The following is a 6,361-nucleotide window of genomic DNA, read 5'->3' as shown; positions in this document are numbered from 1 at the left end:
GTATAGCTGATTCACTTTGTTATAAAGCAGAAACTAACACACCATTGTAAAGCAATTATACTCCAATAAAGATGTTAAAAAAAGAAATGCTTTGCTGGGGTTGGGGGATAGATTGGGAGTTTGGGATTGACATGTACACACTACTATTTAAAATAGATAACCAACAAGGACCTACTGTATAGCACAGGGAACTCTGCTCAGTATTCTGTAATCACCTAAATGGGAAAAGAATTTGAAACAGAATAGATACGTGTATATGTATAACTGAATCACTTTGCTGTACACCTGAAAATAACACATTGTTAATCAACTATACTCCAATTTAAGATTTAAAAAATTTTTAAATACTTTGCGGAAACCCTTTGGGGAGTTCAGGGTTGGAACATGAGCCGCCTGTTCTCCTTGCCTTGTCCTGCAATAAACCTTTCTCTGCTCCAAAAAAAAAAAAAAATCCCCTGCCCACATTTGCCCCAAATAATCTCCCTCACTGGTTCTGGATAAATAGGTTTTCCCAGAGGGAGACAACCTATTAGATCTTTGTTTTGGCTTAGATAATACATTTGAGGAAGGGGGATATCAGAAGAGTAAATTTTGATGAAGAATCTGGGGGCAGTGTTTTCTAGGAACCAGTGCCTCAGGGGGCAGAGAAGTAACATTAACGAGGAAAGCAGTGAATGCCAGAGAGTGGAAACGGGGTGTTTGTGGTGCTTGCAGAAAGCACAGCACCAAGGAAGGGTGTCCACATCCAGAGACATTTGGAGCACTGGGCTGGCCAAACCATCCCGTCTGATGGCTGGATTAGGCCCTAGGGCTGCAGTTGTGGGATGTCTGGATTAGAGCAATAGTTTCCAAACTGAGAATGAGGAACACTTTTCAATGTAAAAAAAAAGTGAGTTTTCCCAATATTATAGTTTCATATCTATTAAGAAAATTCACAAAAACAAAACATTTTGATGCATGATTATAATATATAAAAATGAGTTTTGTGATACCCACTGAGTCTGAGGCTGTGAATATGAAATCGAACATGAAGTAGCCCCTTCCACAGTCTCGTGGGCTAGGTGACCAAGTCAAGAGGTGATCACCAAAGACTCTGTTTACTGATAGAAGAGATGTGAGCATGTGGTGCTACAGGGTCACATAGGAAGGTATCGAACCCAGTTTTGGCAAAGGTCAGGGAAGACTTCCCCAAAGAGGTGGCAACTCAGGCAAGACTAATGTATTAGTGGCAGGTGGCCAGAACTTGGCATACGTGGGGTACTTTAAGGAAAAGAGAACAGCATGTGCAAAGGTTCTGAGGTGAGAGAACAGGTTTCTCTCCAGGAGATCAGTCCAGATCAGTCCAGCTAGAATAGAGTGAGGAGAGAGAGAAAGTGATGAGTTAAATCTAGAAAGGAATGCAAAGGACAATCACTGGGCAGTCTACACGGGTAATTCACACAGCATATTTCCTTGGCTTTAAATTAAGAACAAAATGACTGTATAAATCTTAGAGCTTCTGACAAGGCTCACACTTTGGGAACTAAATGTACTACAGCAAGTGGAACTGTGCAGTCCAGTATATTAGCTTACCAGGGCTGCCATAACAAAGTACTACAAATTGAGTGGCTTAAACAACAGAAATGCATTGTCTTACAGTTCCAGAGGCTGGAAGTTTGAACCAAGGTGTCAGCAGGATTGGATCCTTCTGAGGGATGTGAGGCAGAGATGTGTTCTAGGCTTCTCTCCTTGGCTTGTTGACAACTGTCTTCATGTTTACGTGATGTTCTCTCTCTATACAGATCTGTCTTCAAATTTCCCCTTTTTATAAGGACACTAGTCATATTGGATTTGGTCACCCTAATGACCTCATTTTAACTTGATTACCTCTATAAAGACCCTGTCTCCAAAATATGGTCATATTCTGAGGTACTGGGTGTTAGATTTCATCGCATGAATTTGGTGGGGGGGACACCATTCAATTCATAACACTCAGGTTAGAGTACTCAAAGCGAGTTGGGGGACCCAGAGCATTTGGCAACTTGCAAGAGGTTCCAGGGTACCTGAAGGGACAGGAGAATGGAGAGAGACAGCCAGGAAGAGGAGGGGAGGGGAGGGGGCTGCAAAGACCAGATCTGGCTCTTTGCCTACACTTGCCTCCAATTGGCCCAACTCCATGATTCCTGACAAGCTGGCTGTACCAAACCACAGGGAGTAATCATTGAATTTCATAGATAAGGAAAAGGTTGAAGTCACTTCCCTTCTCTTCCTTTGCACTATCTAACAGACCATCTTGCTAACAAAGAAGATCTTCTCCAAATGAATGCCTCCCTCTTGTCATGGGGAAGCCTAATCCAGAGTTAATTTTGACCTTGGCTCTTTGGAGAGAGTCACCTAATCAGAGTATTTCTCAGGAGAGATGTGTTCTCCACAGCCTTGCCTCCCACAGCAAATAGCCTCCTTCAGGGCTCAGAGCAACTCGTGCTGTCCGAATTATGCAGCGTCAAAAAGACCACTTAGAAACAGCCACCCATTCACTCAGTTTGGACAAAAACAAATCAAATGAAACAAATACAAAGACGGCAGATTCCAGTTCTCTACGTGGAGCCCCTCAAGAGAGGGCAGTTAATGAAAACCAAACTATTGGGGGTGAATTTTGATACTTTTTTTTTTTAAAGCCTTGTTCAGGCAGAGCAGAATCAAAGTTTCTGTGTGCCTCTGTGGGCAGCATCTTATTGTCTTGAGGAAATCTCTGGAAAATGTCAGTTGATTTGAACCCTCTTATTATTTTTATTTAATTTCCAGATGTGCTCTGATGTTTTTTTGGAAAATAAGCCCTCATGATTAATAGCCCCAGCAGTGTTCAATCAGTAGAGATTCTGGGATTGTAAGTGCTATTTCTCCTTGTTTTCAGGGTCTACTTAATCTCTCTCTTTTCTCTTCAAATAAGAGGCAAGACTTCATTGTAATACCAGGCAAGGGAGAAGAAAGCAAGGTTTTAAAAAATGAGTATATGGCAACTTTCTGAAAAGCAAGTAAGGTGGAATGGGTTTTCCTACCCTTTCCTGGCAACTCCTCACACTGAAGGTAAGACGAGAGAGGAAGCACTTCGGAAATATCACTCAAGGCTGCGAAGGACTCATCCACTCTTTTAGAATAAAGAGGGAAAGGAGAAATGCTAACTGGAGACTAATTTTCTCAGTGAAAAAGGTGTGATTAATTTGTAGATGCTTCCCTTTAAGGCCAATACACATAAGTGTTTCTGCCCCTTCTCCCCTTCCTCAGCAGAACTGAAGTCCATTTCTACCTCTCCACCCAACAGTGGATTTGGACTTGTCTGAGCGTGACTGTCCGTGGTCATGCCTGAGGCCGTCTGAGAGACCAGGTCTCAGAGAGGATTCCTTTCTAATATTCAAAGACACAGCTAGATGGTGTTTCCCTAGAGCCGAGGACTAATGCTCCCCGCTTAAAGGAGTGAGCACACAGGTGAGCTGAATAATCCGGAAGAATCCCTCCTAAGTCTCCAGCACTGTGAACTCTGGATGGATTGGGGAGATAATGTTTAAATTTGAACTGAAGGACAGATTGAACAATTTTCAGGACTCTCAGCTTGTGATTGTGTGTTGACTGCGGGACCATTTTGTTGCTGCCTATATTTAAATGAGCTGAAGGTATGTAGAGTTTAAGACAGTGCCTGGCACATGGTAACTATAAGGCCACATTTTGGACAGAAAATTGCCCGGAAATAGGTCAAAACCATAAGCAGATCATTTGGAACTTGGTTTTCCAGCCTCCTATCTGACTCTTAACTTGCAATTCTATGTAAGTAGGAGGTTATGAGCCCCTCTGCAGGGTGAAGAATACTGTCCACAGAAGGTCATTTTCATCTTTATAATTTCATAAGCCATTAAAATGGTGATTGAATTACTTGCGAGAGAAAGTGGAACAATTGACAGTAACAATGTATGAGGGGCTTACCATATGCTAACTCTGCTGGGCTCTGTGCAAAACATCCCATTGGATTCTCTTAACAACCTTGAAATGTAGCCTTAAAAAGGTAAAGCGATTTGCATCGTCACCAAGTTAATGGGTAGACAGAGTTTCAAGCCCAAATCCATCTGACATCAAAGCAGCTGCTGCATTATTTCTTGTGTGGACTAATGGCTTGTCAAACGCTTAGTCCTCATTGTGGGGAATCAATTATGGAGCTTTTTAATCCATGTGCAGTTAATTCTTGTTATTCACCATAGTCATGTGCTATAAAGTCACCACAAACACTGAATTAGCAAATCCTGAATCACTGCTTCCAGAGGAAATTTAGGGTTAGGTTCCTGTGAGTCTCTGATCACAAGCTTTCTGTCATCCAATCAATATGTAGGCTTTTTTTTTTATGTGTTTCTGTTTAAAGATACCTTATTTATTATATGTTATTGATTCATTAACATTGAACTCCAGGCCTAGAAGCACTATAACTTATTCCTGAACAAAGCTTATCTAACATACATGTTTTCTCCGTAAGACGCTTCACAGCCTTCTTGTACTTAGGAACGTTAGACAGCATTACATTTGGGGGAGGGGCATTTTAAAAAGCAAAATTTCCAACGAAAAGCACAAATATGCAAAAACATGACCTAACTATACCACAAAAAGTACAATTTTTTCATTGTATCGGAGCTGAAACAGAAGGTGCAGGGTATCATCTTGTTTAACCTCAGCTGCGAATGTGTATATGGAGCAACTCAAATTTTTCGCCATAATGTTGGTGAATAACTGCAAAAGTGCTCTGAATGTTGGTTTTAGGGTTACAAATAAATTGTAGCAAGTTGGCAAATCTGTAATTACAAAATCCATGAATAATGTGGATTGACTCCTTCCTGATGTAGTTATTAAGCTAGTCCAGGCAAAGAAATCCTACATTTCAGCAGAAAAATGAAACATTGCTCTTTCAGTCTAAATGTTTGAATGAAAAGAACAAAATACTTGCTAAATACATTCTTTTAGTTTTTGCTTATTTAAGTTCTCTGAGTCCAAAGATGCAACTCGTGGTTTATTGCATTGTTCCATGTAGAAGAGGAGTTTTCCAAAGACATTTACTTTCAAAGTTGCTAAAATTTCTTTTTAATTAAGTTCTTAATGAAATTTTTGCCTATCAAGAGAAGAGCTCATTAAACGTAAGATTCTATAAGTGCAATACTTGATTTTTTATTCTTTTGTCAATTTCTTCCAAATGCTTCTGGATAGCTGCTTTTTCAGTTCAGTCACGAGTAATATCATCAGCCATTTCAGCCCTGTCCAAATCTTGGGTGGAACACAGCTGCTCAGAAATCTCATGGAGACCACCAGACTCAATCTTTTCCAATAAAAGAGAGAGGAGGAATTAAGTGCAGCAAATTTAGTTAGCCACTCACCTAACTTTCCGGAAACTGTGGAACACAGAAATCAAGATGCTGAAAATCAGAGAAGGTATTTTCTATGTTTTTCCTTTTCCAGGATTTTTCTTTATAATGAATGATTGGTAAGCACTTGGCTAATAATGGTGAAGTATCTGTGGAGAAGAGGATGCTTGCCTTTCCTTTGACTGACATGGTGGAACATTTTGTTACTACTGCCTAAAGGCTAAAGTCTATCTTTTTTTTTTTTTTGCGGTACGCAGGCCTCTCACTGCCGTGGCCTCTCCTGCTGCGGAGCACAGGCTCCGGATGTGCAGGCTCAGCGGCCATGGCTCACGGGCCCAGCCGCTCCGCGGCATGTGGGATCCTCCCGGACCGGGGCACGAACCCGTGTCCCCTGCATCGGCAGGCGGACTCTCAACCACTGCGCCACCAGGGAAGCCCTAAAGTCAATCTTTTAACCTGGCTTTCAAGGTTTTCCATGATTTGGACATAGTTTTCCTTACACTCTATTTTCCACCACTGCCTTATTCAGAATCTCTGTCCCAGCCAAGTGGGTATTTTATGTAGATGAAGAATGAAGCATGAACCATAACTGTTTAGAGTTTAGAGTCTAGTTGAGAAGATAAGACTAACATCCATAAAAGTGAAAGATGTTAGGCGGTTATATAATTGAGTCATTGATGTGACATAGACTGTAGAGTTTATATGAGCTTGAAATTGCGAGTGCATATGCAAGAGAAAGACGAAGAGAGAAAGGGAATGGATTAGTCAGGGAAAGCATGGTGATGGCAAAATGGTTCTTGAAGAACAGTGAGAATTTCCATAGATCTGGGGGAGGCGTGGATTGGAGAGGAAGAGGAGAGAAGAGTGAATCCAGAGGAGGGAACCCAAAACAGTGAAGGTTTGCCAGTGGGAATGCAGTTTGTGGTACTGGAACTGTAAAGAAACCAACCTGTTTGGCAAAGGCAGTTCACATGAGAGAGTAGGAG

Source organism: Stenella coeruleoalba, assembly GCF_951394435.1.
Source record: "Stenella coeruleoalba genome assembly, chromosome: 11".
In the NCBI taxonomy this organism is placed as follows: Eukaryota; Metazoa; Chordata; class Mammalia; order Artiodactyla; family Delphinidae; genus Stenella; species Stenella coeruleoalba.
Note: the sequence above shows the minus strand (reverse complement) of the source record.